The sequence below is a fragment of the Somniosus microcephalus genome, chromosome 4 (genome assembly GCF_052327205.1).
Source record: "Somniosus microcephalus isolate GS21.2 chromosome 4, FLI_Smic_1.0, whole genome shotgun sequence".
Lineage (NCBI taxonomy): Eukaryota > Metazoa > Chordata > Chondrichthyes > Squaliformes > Somniosidae > Somniosus > Somniosus microcephalus.
The window spans coordinates 103,394,569-103,410,619 of NC_140990.1; the positions used below are offsets into that span (position 1 = coordinate 103,394,569).

The 16,051-nt window shown below is 46.6% G+C and overlaps 1 pseudogene; it reads left to right on the plus strand.

The window, feature by feature from the left end:
- The first annotated feature begins 4,150 nt into the window (after positions 1–4,150).
- The window catches only part of LOC147119634 (uncharacterized), a 90,124-nt pseudogene continuing 78,223 nt past the window's right edge, over positions 4,151–16,051 (plus strand).

The following is a 16,051-nucleotide window of genomic DNA, read 5'->3' on the forward strand; positions in this document are numbered from 1 at the left end:
GAGAAATGGTGAGTGGTCAGGGAGCATCTGTAAATGAAGGAGAAATGATGACTGGTTAGGGAGCGTCTAAATGGAGAAGAAAAGGTGAGTGGTCAGGGATCTTCTGTAAATGAAGGAGAAATGGGGAATGGTCAGGGAGCGTCTGTAAATGAAGGAGAAATGGGGAATGGTCAGGGAGCATCTGTAAATGAAGGAGAAATGGTGACTAGTCAGGGAGCGTCTGTAAATGAAGGAGAAATGGTGATGGGTCAGGGAGCATCTGTAAATGAAGGATAAATGGTGATGGGTCAGGGAGAGAGTTCACTAGCTACACATGTGGGAAGGGATTCACTCAGCAATCCCACTTGGTGAGACACCAGTGTATTAACACTGATCAGAGCCTGTTTGTTTGTTCTCACTGTGTGAAGAGGTTTACAAACTCATCCCACCTGATGAGGCACCTGTGTATTCATACTGGGGAGAGACCGTTCACCTGCTCCATGTGTGGGAAGGGATTTAACCAGTCCTCACACCTGCTGACACACCAGCGAGATCACACGAGAGAGAGGTCATTTCAATGTTCCGTGTGTGAGAAGGGATTCATCCATACATCCAACCTGCTGACACATCAGCGAGTTCACGTTTGACTGTTGGGTTGGATTCTGCTATTATTGCTGCAGCTAATTACATCCCGGATTGAATCGTGTTTATTCTGACAGTTGGGGTTTGTTTCTGCTGATGTTAATAATCCCTATAACTGGGCTGGAGTTCAATATTCTGGATATCTGTCAAATAAATCAAAGGGTGAAAGGTCAGAGTCACTCTTGTCCCTGAAAGGGGGGTAAAAATACTGCTGATTGTGTTTCCCTCCAATGGAGTTTGTTGTTACTTTTGCCAAATAATCTTTAAATGATTTCCCAAATACTGACAACTATCTCAAATGGAGCTAAAATCTGTGTAGGTTTTGGGGCAATAATGTTCAGAGACGAACATGTTTTAACATAAAATGGTTAAAATACATTGCCATTAAAAGTCTGATATAATGTGTATTATGGGAGAGAGAAGTTTAGTCTGAGTTAGAAACTCAAACAGGCGTTTCACTGCAGACAGGTCGCCATGGCAACAGTGATAAGACATTCCATTCCACAGAATGCACTGGGTGGAAACTCTAATCAGATCAGGGGAAAGAACAGAGTTTGTCTGTTAATATCAGCTTAAACCACAGTGAGTAAAAGAATACATTAGATTATAATGTGTGACGTTTATACCTATAACTGTAAAACAGTAAAATAACATAATTAACAGTAATTTAGAGATAAAGAGAAAATAACTGAAGAAAAGTAACTGCCGGGAACCAGGGAAAGTGTCCTTGTAAATCACAGATTAGAGAAGTTCCAGCTGTCTTTCCCTCGCTTCCTGCCAAAGCCCAGCAGAGAAGACAAAGAAGAGTCAGGTGCCAGAGATGGATCACTACAGGGTATAAAAGTGAGGGGATCCTGATGTAAGGGGACAGTCGGGACTGGAGACACCGGAGATCAAGCTCAGGGTGCCCGAGGATCCATCCAGTGGGCTGACCTCGTGTAAGTTACTGTGGACACGCGGAACTTGCAAGTTTACTCTGATTGATGGATCAATGTAAGGTACGGTAGAGGACGGAGAATCTGCTCATCTTATATCTCTAATAAGGTATTAAAGTTGCTGACACGAGACTCTCGAACCTGCTAATGAATAAGACAAGGCACCAGCTAGAATCTTACACCTCTTTACTGTTCTGCTCCTCTACTCCTTTTAAACTTTTACCATTTAATGGCGATTTCCTACTCTTAACTTCCTCCCAAAATGCATCACCTCATAATTCTCTGCATGAAACCTCAGCTGACATCTCCCGGCCCCATTTACTAACCTGTGTATTCACACTGAAGTCACTTACAGTCCTCTTCCCAGCTTGCCAGGGTCCCCATTTTGGTCTCATCTGGAGATTTTGATCTTGTGCCCCTCATACCCAAGCCCAGATCATTTCTCTGAGACGATTCATTAGGTTAATTCCAGAGATGAGGGGTTTGATTTATGAGGAAAGGTTGAGCAGGTTGGGCCTATACTCATTGGACTTTAGAAGAATGAGAGGTGATCTTATCGAAACATATAAGATACTGAGGGGGCTCGACAGGGTAGATGCAGAGATGATGTTTCCCCTCGTGGGGAAATCTAGAACTCGGGGGCACAGTCTCAGAATAAAGGGTCGCCCTTTTAGAACTGAGATGAGGAGGAACTTCTTCTCTCAGAGGGTTGTAAATTTGTGGAATCCTCTGCCCCAGAGAGCTGTGGAGGCTGGGTCATTAAATACATTTAAAGTGGAAATAGTCAAATTTTTGCAAGATAAGGGAGTGAAGGTTTATGGGGAGCGGGCTGGGAAGTAGCTTTGAGCCCAAGATCAGTCATGATCTTATTGAATGGTGGAGCAGGCTCAAGGGGCCAAGTGGCCTATTCCTGCTCCTATTTCTTATGTTCTTATGTTCTCTGGGCACCTTATCAAACACCTTTTGACAATCCATCTACACAACATCCACTGCATTTCCTTTCGCACTACACTGTGTTATTTCCTGAAATAATCCCTGCTGTCTGTCCTGAGTGAATCCATTTCACTGCCAAATGTTGCAATGTTTGCTCCACCCCACAGGGTTCCATCTGTTCAAAGCCACAACAGAAAGGTCCAGTTTTCCCCTGGAGTTTGAGAGAAATCAGCTTCAACAATGAGGCAGAGTTTCAGCCAATGAGGGAGATCCGGATAACAACAGAAAATGCTGGAAAAAATCAGCAGGCCAGGCAACATCCGTGGAGAGAAAATAGAGTCAACGTTTCGGGTGAAATCCTTTGTCAAGACCCGATTTGACCCGAAACATTGACTCTATTATCTCTCCATGGATGTTGCCTGGCCTGCTGAGTTTTTCCAGCATTTTCTTTTGTTATTTCGGATTTCCAGCATCTGCAGTATTTTGCTATCGAGGGAGATCCAGGCTCAGCCCCGCCCACGGGATGCCGCAAGCCCTGCCCCTCACACACTCTGATTGGTTGGAGGAGCAGCCGCCCGCTCGATCCTCCAGCCCCGCCCCGCTCTTCCTATTGGTACAGAACACCCGTCAATCATCTGGGCAGCGGGAGCTGAGCATGCGCGGGAGAGGCTCATTGTTGGGCAGTGGCGGAGACTGAGTGACCCAACAGGAGAAACAACAAGTGGCCTTGACACAGCAGAGGGAGCAACTCAGAGCCGGTTAGCATCAGGGTGGGCGGTGGATGTGGAACTCAATCCCTGGCCTCCTGTGTAGGGCTTTCTTGTTGCATCAGTTTGAGCTGGAGTGGAGAAGGGGAGAAGCTGCTGGGTTTAACCCCCAGTACTTCTGAGCCCAGTGGGACCCAACAATTTCCAATGTGGGACTGTGAAGGGAGGTGGATTCTAGGGGAGATTAAGTTGCTAAACAGGCACTGTCCGTACAGTGTAAAAGATGATCATTTTAGGAACAAGTATTTCTGTCGAGGCTTTCAATCCATTTTATATATACAGATTTTTTAAATTCATTCGATGTGGGTGTCACTAGCAAGGCCAGCATATATTGTCAGTCCCCAGTTGTCCGTTGAGAAGGTGATGCTGCGCCTTCTTCTTGAACCTCTGCAGTCCGTGTGGTGAAGGTATTCTCAGAATGCTGTTAGGTGAGGAGTTCCAGGATTTTCACCCAGCGACGATGTAGGAACGGCGATATATGCCTAAGTCAGGATAGTGTGTGACTTGGAGGGGGACTGGGAGGCGATGGTGTTCCCATGCACCTGTTGCCCTTGTCCTTCTAGGTGGTGGGGGTCGTGTGTTTGGGAGGTTCTGTCAAAGTTCTAGTCGAGTTGCAGATGTATAAAGTCGCTCTCCTTCACCTCTCTCCTCCCATAGAGGCCAGAGTCTTGTGTAGGCTCAGACCGGGTGGCGGGTTCCCTTCCCTGAAGGACATTAGTGAACGAGTTGGTGTTTTTACAACAATCCAGCAGCTTTCATGGTCACTTTTTTCTAGTGCCAGCTCCACAAATTCCCAGACTCATTTAGCTCAATTTCACAACCTGCCTTTGTGTTTTTGTGGGTTCTCTCTCACCCTCCCTTTATCCTGTTTTAAATTAATTTTGCAGGGTATTAGAAGGGGAGGATTTACAGATGGGAAGCTCAAACCAAACATCACTTCAAGATCTGACAGAGTCGCTCAATTCATCAGGACCTTTGAACATGGAAGCAGAAAGCACCGTTCAGAGCGGAGAGAAACCGTACACCTGTTCTGTGTGTGGACGTGGCTTCAACCGCTCCTCTGGCCTGTCGAGACACAAGTGCAGTCAGACCGGGGAGAGGCCTTTCACCTGCTCTGAGTGTGGGTAGGGATTCATGTGTCCATCCGACCTTCTGAGACACCAGCGCCTTTACACTGGGAAGAGGCCGTTCACCTGCTCCGAGTGTGGGAAGGGATTCACATGTTCATCTGGCCTTCTGAGACACCAGTGAGTTCACATTGGGGAGAGGCCATTCATCTGCACTGAGTGTGGGAAGGGATTCACGTTTTCAGCCGGCCTACTGAAACACCAGCGAGTTCACACTGGGGAGAGGCCGTTCACCTGCTTCGAGTGTGGGAAGCGATTCACATGTTCATCTGGCCTTCTGAGACACCAGCGAGTTCACGCCAGGGAGAGGCCATTTACCTGCTCTGAGTGTGGGAAGGAATTCACTCGGTCATCCAGCCTGCTGACACACCAGCTAGTTCACACCCGGGAGAGGCCGTTCACCTGCTCCGTGTGTGGGAAGGGAATCACGTGTTCATCCAGCCTGCTGACACACCAACGAGTTCACACTCGGGAGATGCCGTTCACCTGCTCTGAGTGTGGGAAGGGATTCCCTCGTTCATTCAACCTGCTGCAGCACTGGCGAGTTCACACTGACAAAAGACCTTTTAAATGCCCAGACTGCGGGAAGTTCTATAAAAATTCCGGGGACCTGATGCGCCATCTACGTGTTCACACTGAAGAGAGGCCATTCAGGTGCTCGCACTGCGGGACTGGGTTCAGGCAATCATGTCACCTCACTGTACACCAGCGAGTTCACACTGGGGAGAGGCCGTTCATCTGCTCTGAGTTTGGGAAGGAATTCACTCAGTCATCCGACCTGCTGACACACCAGCGAGTTCACACTGGGGAGAGGCCGTTCACCTGCTCCATGTGTAGGAATGGATTCACTCAGTCATCCACCCTGCTGACACAGCAGCGAGTTCACAAGTGACTGCAGGGAATAGATTCTGATGTTATTGCTGTTATTAATCACATCCAGGACTGAATCATGTTCATTCTGACAGTTGGGGTTTGTTTCTGCTGATATTAATAACCCCGGTAACTGGGCTGGAGTTTAATATTCTGAATATAGATCAAATAAATCAGTTTGCTTTAAACACATTGTTGTGGATTTTTGTCATTGCCACCTGAGTTTTTAGCATCACCTGGCTGGAGCTCTGAAAGGACAATCTGGGGGAGGATCGTACGGCAGGAACAGAACTACAGCCTGGACACAGTCCTTCAGGGCCACACTGAGAGGGGCAAATGGCACTTTGGTCTTTCTTCACTGACAGCAATGTCCCCGTGCAGGTTAATCTTGAGGCCTGTAAGGAATGTGTCCCAGCCGCTCTCTTCCATGGGTCAGAGCTCCTAGGCACGGAACAGAAGGCTCCTTTACAACTGTGTTTAGAGTCAGGAAGAACAATAGGCTATTATGTGGCACTTTATCAAATGCCTTTTGGAAATCCATGAACACCATGTCAACTGCATTGCCCTCATCAACCCTCTCTGTTAACTCATCAAAAAACTTGATCAAGTTGGTTAAACACGATTTGCCTTTAACAAATCCGTGCTGGCTTTCCTTAATTAATCCACACCTATCCAAGTGACGATTAATTTTGTCCCTGATTACTGTTTCTAAAAGCTTCCCCACTACCGAGGTTAAACTGACTGGCCAGTAGTTGCTGGGTTTATCCCTTTTTGAACAATGGTGTAACTTCTGCAATTCTCCAGTCCTCTGGCACCACCCCCGTATCCAAGGAGGGGGTGGTGCCAGAAGTATCTCTGCAATTTCCTCCCTCAATTCCCTCAGCATCCTAGGATGCATCCCATCCACTCCTGGTGATTTATCTACTTTAAGTACAGCCAGTCTTTCTAATAACTCATGTTTATCAATTTTTATCCTATCAAGTATCTCCACTACCTCCTCCTTCACGATGTCTATGGCAGCATCCTCTTCCTTGGTGAAGACAGATGCAAAGTACTCGTTTAGTACCTCAGCCATACCCTCTGCCTCCACGCATAGGTCTCCTTTATGGTCCCTAATTGGCCCCACCCCTCCTCTTACTATTTGGTTACTACTTATGGTTAAGACTTTTGGATTACCTTTTATGTTGGCTGCCATTCTATTCTCATTCCCTCTCTTTGCCCCTCTTAGTTTCTTTTTCACTTCTCCTCTGACCTTTCTATATTTAGCCTGATTCTCAGATGTATTTGCAACCTGACATATGTCATATGCGCTCTTTTTCTGCTTCATCATATTCTCTATCTCTTTCGTCATTCAGGGAGCCCTGACTTTAGTTGCCCTGTCTTTCCCCCTAGTGGGAATGTACCTCACCTGTACCTGAACTATTTCCTCTTTAAAGGCAGCCCATTGTTCCAGTACAGTTTTGCTGCTAATCTTTGATTCCAGTTTACCCGGGCCAGATCCGTTCTCATCCCACTGAAATTGGCCTTCCCCCAGTTAAACATTTTTACACTAGATTGCTCCCTGTCCTTTTCCATGGCTAATCTAAACCTTATGATACTGTGATCACTGTTCCCTAAATGTTCACCTACTGACACTTGACCCACCTCATTCCCCAGAACCAGATCCAGCAATGCCTCCTCCCTCGTTTGGCCAGAAACGTACTGACCAAGAATGTTCTCCTTAACACACTTCAGAAATTCTTCCCCTTCTCTGCCCTTAACACTATTATGATCCCAGTCTATATTAGGATAGTTGAAGTCCCCCATTATTACTATTCTATAGTTCTTGCACCTTTCTGTAATTTTTCTGCAAATTTGCTCCTCCATATCTTTCCCACTATTTGGTGGTCTATAGAATACACCTAGTAGTGTAATGGCACCTCTATTATTTCTTAACTCTAGCCACATAAATTCTGTCCTTGACCCCTCCAGGACATCCTCCCTCTCCAGCACTGTAACATTCTCCTTAACCAATACTGCCACAAATCTTCCCTTCCCTATCTTTCCTGAACACTTTATAACCAGGAATATTTAATACCCAATCCTGCCCTTTTTTGAGCCAGGTCTCAGTTATTGCCACAACATCATATTCCCCAGTGGCTATTTGTGCCTGCAGCTCACTGACCTTGTTTACTACGCTTCGTACGTTCACACACATACACTGTAAACCCATCTTAGACCATCCTGTATTCTCTCTTAGTTTGACCCCACCTAATACCTTACTATTTCTTACTTTAGTGCTCTCTGCCTCTCCCAATCCCTTGAGCACTTTATTTCCCCTTTCTAATGTTACATCTTGGTGCCCATCCTGTTGTGTCCGTGTGTTAATAGAGACACTGAAGACAGGAGTTGGTTTCACAGGTGTTTACTGAACAAAGTCTGGAGGGGAACTAACTGATACAACACAATATACAGGCTTATATAGCCCGAGTGGCCATTACCGGCATTACAGTACACAGGGGGCTCTTAAAGGCACATACACTACAATTCCTCCCCTTTTAGCCAACCAGTACATAATATTTTAAGTAATCATTAATTACATGTTACAAGAAAAATAATCTACACATTGCTGTAGTTAATCAATTATAAGTCAGTCTCTCTGGAGGCTTCCTGACTCGGTCCGGATAACGCCTCGGTGGTGTAGTAGTTTCTGGTGGTGTAGTAGGTTCTTTTGGCAAGGCTGATTCGGCTTGAATGCCAGTGTCGGGTTCATCGGGTTCCAGTATCACCGGATCGGAGGTAAATACTATGGGTATCTCTGCTTCATCATTAGGCATATAGAGTTGTGGTGTAGGTTGTCCCTTTTCAGATGACTCTATGATTTGGTCAGCATGGCGCCTTATTATGCTTTCTCCAATGTCCACGGTATACATCAGCGGTCCTAGTCGTGTGCAGATAGTTCCAGGCTGCCATTTCTCGGTACGGTAGTCCCGGGCCAAAACTTGTTGACCTATCTGGAAGATTCTAGTTGGCCTTTCATTCATGCCTTGAAATTGCCGGTTCTCCATGTCCCTTTTGATGTTTGGCTTGATCAAATCCAGCCGGCATCTTAGGCTTCTATTGAAGAACATCATGGCGGGAGTTTGGTTTGTAACCATATGTGTTGCATTCCTGTATGCAAACAAAAAGTTATCCACCTTATGCTGAAGTTTTATGTCTTCATTACCCATGGCCTTTATGGCCTTCTTGAAGGTCTGGACAAACCTTTCAGCCAATCCATTGGTGGCGGGATGGTATGGGGCGGACGTGTAGTGCTTAACCCCATTGTTTTTTAAAAACTTCCTGAATTCTTCGGACACAAATTGCAGTCCATTATCAGAACAGATCTGTTCAGGCAGCCCATTCCTGGCAAATATGGTCCTTAATACTGTGATGGTTTTTTCCGTGGTGGTGGAGGACATCTTTATTACCTCCGGCCACTTGGAGTGTGCATCAACCGCAATTAAGAACATTGAGTCCATAAATGGACCAGCAAAGTCAATGTGTACCCTTTGCCATGGAGATGAGGGCCACTCCCATGGATGTAGAGGGGCTTGTGGTGGAGCGTTTTGGACCTTCTGGCATCCTAGGCAGCTCTTGGTCATTTCTTCGATGTCTCCATCGATACCTGGCCACCATACAAACGCCCTGGCTAGGTTCTTCATTTTCACTCCACCCAGATGCCCCTCGTGAAGCTCCTTTAGAACTTTATCCTGGAGTTTGGGTGGAATCACCACTCTGGATCCACACATCAAGGTTCCTCGGCACACTGACAGCTGTTCTCTTCTTTGCGAGAATGCTGGCAACAGTGGTTCGCCATGTGCTGGCCATCCCTTCACTGTTAAATCGTAGACTCGTGAGAGAGTCAGGTCATTTCTAGTTTCCCTTTCAATGGCAGAATTTGTTACTGGTAGACATTCGACTATGGTAGAGTGGAAAATCTCCACTGGGTCTACGGTAGGTGCCTCTTCTACCGTTGGCAACGGTAGGCGCGACAAACCATCAGCATTCCCATGCTGTTTTGATCCTTTATATTCTATGTTATATTGGTGTGCCCCTAGAAAAAGGGACCACCTCTGTAGCCTTTGCGCTGTCATAATGGGAACACCCTTTTTAGGGTTGAATATGGAGATGAGGGGTTGATGGTCAGTCAACAAGGTAAATTTTGTCCGTGTAGGTAATGGTTGAATTTCTTCACTCCCCATACCAGGCTGAGTGCTTCCCTGTCGATTTGGGCATAGTTACGCTCAGCTGAGTTTAATGAGCGTGACGCAAAAGCTATCGGCCGTTCCGAGCCATCAGGGAATTTATGTGATAATACCGCTCCTACGCCGTAAGGGGATGCATCGCACACCAGTCTGATTGGCAGTGATGGGTTGTAATGAGCCAAAACTTCTTTGGACGTGATTAAGTCTTTGCATTTATGGAAGGCACGTTTACAGTCTTCGCTCCATTTCCAAATTACTCCTGCTTGTAGCAGTTCATTAAGAGGGTGCAGAAGAGTTGATAAGTTCGGTAAAAATTTATGATAGTAATTTATTAATCCCAGGAACGACCTTAATTGTGAAACATTTTCAGGTGCTGGGGCTTTTATGACCGCTTCAATTTTTTCAGGTGACTTATGCAACCCTTCCTTATTAATAATGTGGCCACAATATGATATTTGATTCTGGAAAAATTCGCAATTGGGGCGATTTGCTCGTAGGCCCCGTTCTCTCAGCCTAGTGAGCACCTGCTCCAAATTGGCAAGGTGCTTGTTGTCGTTTTTTCCTGTTACAAGGATGTCATCTAGGTAGCATTGAGTCCCCAGAATCCCTTGGAGGACTTGCTCCATAGCTCTTTGCCAGATAGCTGGAGCGGATGCTACTCCGAAAACCAGTCGATTGTACTGGTACAGGCCTTTGTGTGTATTTAGCGTGAGATACTTTTTAGAGGCCTCTTCAACCTCCATCTGTAGATATGCCTGTGCCAAGTCAATTTTGGTGAAACGTTTCCCTCCGGATAGTGAGGCGAAAATATCTTCTATCCTCGGAAGAGGATACTGTACCATGTGAAGGACTGGGTTTACAGTCACCTTGAAGTCTCCACAGATGCGAATTTTTCTCTGTTCTTCAGATTTATCATTATTCAACGTTTTCTTCATGACTGGGACGATGGGTGTTGCCCACTCGCTCCAATCTATTTTGGATAATACGCCTGCCTTTTCCAAATTCTCCAGCTCTGCCTCGACTGCTGGATGAATTGCGTATGGCACCGGTCTTGCCTTAAAAAACTTGGGAATTGCTGCATCTTCCACTTTTATTGAGGCAGTGATGCCTTTCAAGGTTCCTAGTTTCTCTTGAAACACTTCTTTGGCGTTGGCCAAGATGTCTTTTAATCGTGCAGGCATGACGTCGTCATCATTTTTTTCCTTACTGGTCACCGTCAGTGCCTGAATGGAGTGCCAGTCTAAACGTATTTTCCTGATCCATTCACGTCCCAATAGCGGTGGACCACCATCTTGTAGAATGTATAAATACAACTTTTGTATTTCCTTGCCGTTGTATACAACAGGCACCCTTATTTTTCCTTTGGGGTATACTTTCTGCCCCGTATATGTTTTCAAGATGTGTCTTTTAAAGGTATATGCGGAAATAGCCGCTCGTAATCCCGTCGTTTTATGACGGTCAGAGCTGATCCTGTATCTAGCTCCATTTTAACTGGAGACCCTGCTATCGTGAGGGTAACCCAAATGGTCTGGTAATCTTCTTTGGCAATTACATTATGTAATTTGAGACAGCTTAGTCTTTTATTTTCGGAGTCGATATCGCTCTTCTGGTCTTCGGAGCTACTGTCCGTCATCATTTGTACCTTTTTGTACTTTTCTTTATTGATTTTTTTTTTTTCCTGTCCATGGATTTTTTTTGGCCAGATCGGCATACCCGTGCAATGTGTCCAATCTTTCCGCATTGCCTGCATGCTTTGTCCTTGAACCAGCAGTCCCTCTGGTCATGGGTGGATCTGCCGCAGCGATAACATCTCTCGAAACCCTGTGTCATTTCATGGGTGCCGAAGTCCTGTGTCTTTTGTTGTATCTCTGCAGCTCCTCTTGCGGCTGCTTCGTATGATACAGCCATACTGAAAGCCTTGTCCAGTGTTAAATCTTTCTCAGAAAGCAGCCTTTTCTGTGTTCCTTCACTTAAGAGACCGCAGACGAATTTGTCTCGAAGATAATCTGCTAGTCCTGCCCCGAATTGGCAGTGCTTTGATAGCTTTCTTAATTCGGTGAGGTAATCAGCGTTACTTTCATTCTTGTGTTGATTCCTCTTGAAGAATTTGAATCGTTCCACTATCAGCAGCGGTGTTGGGTTTAAGTGCTCCTGTAGGATATCAACAATTTCTTTAAAATCCTTGTCCTTTGGTTTGGCTGGAGTGATTAAGTTTCGTAACAGCCCGTATGTCTTTGTGTCCATTAGATTTAGAAGTACTGATGCTTTTTTATCATTTTCTATTCCATTTGCGGTGCAATATACCTCCACTCTTTCCACATATGTGGTCCAATCCTCTATATCGTTATCAAAAGCATCAATATTGCCAGCCTTAGGCATCCTGGGAAAAAAATGGCGCTTCCCGCGCTTTTCTTTCTTTTCTGCAGAAAAGATATGGTGCTTCCCGCGCTTCCCCGCCACTGCTGCCGATGACAACGCTGTTTTCCGCATTTTTTTTTAAAAAATTAAAATTTATTTACAGGTGGAGACTCGTTCCCGCCGGACTCTCTTTGCTAGGTCTGAACGCCGACCTGCTTGCAGCGCTGGCCGTCTCCCGAGTGCTCCCTCCCCGTCTGTTACTGCTTGCTTCCGCCTTCGCTGCTTGGCCTCGCTGCAGAGCCAGCCGCTGGAGCCCCAGCCCGACGCCCAGGAAAGATTATTGCAGTACCAGCCACCAGCTCGGCTAGCTGGTGAAACCACAGCTTTTTCTTTTTCTTGCTTCGACTTTGGACGTCAGAGGAATCGATGTCCTTGAGGTGCTGCCGAATTGCAGGTACGATCGTTTCCAATTCGTCGCCACTGTTGTGTCCGTGTGTTAATAGAGACACTGAAGACAGGAGTTGGTTTCACAGGTGTTTACTGAACAAAGTCTGGAGGGGAACGAACTGATACAACACATAATACAGGCTTATATAGCCCGAGTGGCCATTACCGGCATTACAGTACACAGGGGGCTCTTAAAGGCACATACACTACACATCCCCCTGCCAACTTAGTTAAACCCTCCCTAACAGCACTAGCAAACCTCCCCGTGAGGATATTGGTACCGGCTCTGTTGAGGTGCAACCCGTCCAGCCTGTACAGGTTCCACCTCCCCCAGAGCCGGCCCCAATTCCCCAGGAATCTGAAGCCCTCCCTCCTGCACCATCTCTCCAGCCACACATTAATCTGCTCTATCCTCCTATTTCTATACGCACTCGCACGTGGCACCGGGAGTAATCTAGAGATTACTACCTTTGAGGTCCTGCTTTTTAATCTCTTTCCTCACTCCCAAAAATCTGTCTGCAGGACCTCATTCCTCTTTCTACCTACGTTGTTAGTATGATATGGACCACGACCTCTGGCTGTTCACACTCCCCCCTCAGAGTGTTCTGCAGCCACTCAGTGACATCCTTAACCCTGGCACCAGGGACGCAACATACCATCCTGGAGTCAGGTCTGCAGCTGCAGAAACGCCTGTCTGCTCCCCTAACTATTGAATCCCCTACCAGTATTGCCTTCCCTGTCTTCCTCCTCCACCCCTGTGCAGCTGAGCCACCCATGGTGCCATGGACTTGGCCCTGGCTGTATAGAGGAACCATCACCCTCCCACAGTGCTGTTAGGGAGGGAGTTCCAGGATTTTGACCCAGCGACGATGAAGGATCGGCGATATACTTCTAAGTCAGGATGGTGTGTGACTTGGAGGGGAACTTGGAGGTGGTGGTGATCTCAAGCGTCTGCTGCCCTTGTCCTTCTAGGTAGAAGAGGTCGCGGGTTTGGGAGGTGCTGCCGAAGAAGTCTTGGCGAGTTGCTGCAGTGCATCTTGTAGATGGTACACACTGCAGCCACAGTACGCCGGTGGTGCAGGGAGTGAATGTTTAAGGTGGCGGATGGGGTGCCAATCAAGCGGGCTGCTTTGTCCTGGATGGTGTCGAGCTTCTCGAGTGTTGTTGGAGCTGCACTCATCCAGGCAAGTGGAGAGTATTCCATCACACTCCTGACTTGTGCCTTGTAGATGGTGGAAAGGCACAGGATGTGTATCCGCTGGACCAAGTTGCCCTGCTGTGCCTTTAATTATTCGAGTATTAACTAACTTCTTTTTAAGTAACTTAACAGAAATAAACTCGAGACATAAAACAATCTCTCCCCAATCTGCTCCTTCCCTTGTGCTGAGGTCACTTACCTCGCTCCCTGACACTGGCGCTCCCTCCGGGCTCGTGGGCCTGTCTTTATCTGCGGCCGCTCCTCTCGCTGTCCCACAGCTCCGCTCTCGTGCCGATTAACTTGGGTTCTGTGGCTCCACTCCTCCTTTTCACTCAGACATCTCCACCGCCTTCTTCCTCTCCACCAATTCCTGCGCCCACTCTGCTTGTGAATCACTGTGTTTGTGAATCTCCCGGCTCTGTCTCCAAGCTCTGTGCTCAAGCTCAGTATTTGAAACAATGATCTCGATGGAGGAAATAGTGCACGGTGTGTTAGTTCCAGGAGATTAAATCAAGGACACCATCACAATCAGCAAAGACAATGACAAAGATCAGAACATTTCAAAGGCTGTCACATGCAGTACCTGTGGAGGAGTTGTACTAACCACATCCAAGAAGTGTTAAACCATGCACACAATAACTGATTTCAAATCTGAAGCAAGAGAGTTCTTTCAAGCATTGGTTGAAAGGAATTTCAGATGAGTATAAAGTGAGAAACTGTAGTTCAGTCTATGACACCCACAAGCCATGTAGTCAAATGGAACCAGCTTGGGGTTAGATGTGGTAGAAGGTGAATTGGTGAGAATTGGTATAATCAAGAAAAGCCCAAAAATGGAGCAGTGGGTAACAGAACATCAATAAGTCTCCTCTGATCATGGAGAAATCAAATATTCAATACACTGTGTTTGAAACAAAGCTGCTTTATTCGATATTTATGCAGAATATTAATCTCCAGCCCAGGTATAGGGTTTATTAAGATCAGCAAAAACACATTCTGACTGTGTGCTAAAGGTGGAAGTACAGGTAGACTATCCTTTATCCGAAAACCTCGGGACCAGCTGTGTTTCGGTTTTCGGAAAATTTCGGATTTCGGAAGGTATTTTATAAGACTGGGAAATTTGTCGGGGGTGGGTCGGCGGGGGGTCGGGGGTGGGGGTCGTCGGGGGTCCGGGGGGGGGGTCGGCGGGAGTCGGGGTCGGCGGGGGGGTCGGCGGGGGTGTCGGCGGAAGTCGGGGTCGGCGGGGGTCCGCGGGAGTCGGTGGGGGGGTCGGGGTCGGCGGGGGGGGTCCGCAGGGGGGTCCGCGGGGGGTCGTCGGCGGGGGTCGGGGTCGTGCACCACTCTGGTCATGTCGTGCGCACGACTTACGCTGAACAAAAAAACCTTCGGTTTTTAGAGGGTTTCGGTTTTCGGAAGTTCGGATAAAAGGTAGTCTACCTGTAGTACCATATTATATAGGAGCAGACTAAGAAAGACTACAAAAAATTTAAAAATGGGTTCAGAATGCATGTACGTAAACGCACAAAGTGTGGTGAATAAGGTTGGTGAGATACAAGCACAATTAGCGGTGCGGCAATATGATGTTGTGGCAATAACGGAAACGTGGCTTAAAAACGGTGAGGACTGGGCACTTAATATTCAAGGGTACAAGGTGTTCAGAAAACATAGGGAAGGAAAAAAGGGAGGTGTTGGAAAGGGAGGATGTTCTTGAGGGGACAAGGACAGAATCCATTTGGTTAGAGTTGAGGAGCAAAAAGGGTATGATCACACTATTGGGGGTATTCTACAGGCCTCCAAATAGTGAGAGGGAGGTAGCAGAGCAAATCTGCAGGGAAATCACAGAGATATGCAAGAGCTAAAGAGTGGTGATATTGGGGGACTTTAATTACCCAAATATCGATTGGGATAATGCTAGGGTAAAAGGAAATGAGGGGGAGGAATTTCTGAAATGTGTTCAGGAGAATTTCGTTGACCAGTATGTTCTTGGCCCAGCTGGATCTGGGGAATGAGGTGGGTCAGGTCGACCAAGTGTCTGTGGGAGAACACTTGGGTATGAGTGATCATCGTATCATAAGATTTAGATTAGCAATGGAAAGGAGCAAGGAACAACCCAGAGTGGAACTTCTAAAATACATACTTTGGTTCTGTCTTCACAAAGAAGGACTCAAATAACCTCCCAGAGATGTCGGGGTGTTAACCCCTCGCTTCTGTGAGGAGGATCTACCCCTAACTTGGGGTCAGGGTTTGCTGCTTTAGGAGACTAAACACGCCGGTCAGTCTATCACTTTCTCAGTAATACACAAAGTCAGAAACTGTAAAATAAGTAAAGTTTTATTAAGGTACCTGGACTTCACTCTGAGAAACCCAATTGTGTTTGCACACAAGTATGCCTCCCAAAGAGTGAGCCCCAAGACTCATGGGGCTACAATATTTATACATTTTCATAAATTGCAAGTCATGGAAAACAGAAAACTAGGTGATCACGCGCTCCACGAGTCACTTGTTTTTTTACAGAGTTTTGCTTAAGTTTCACATTTAACTTTCAACAGATAATGACCATGAGACTGTCTCC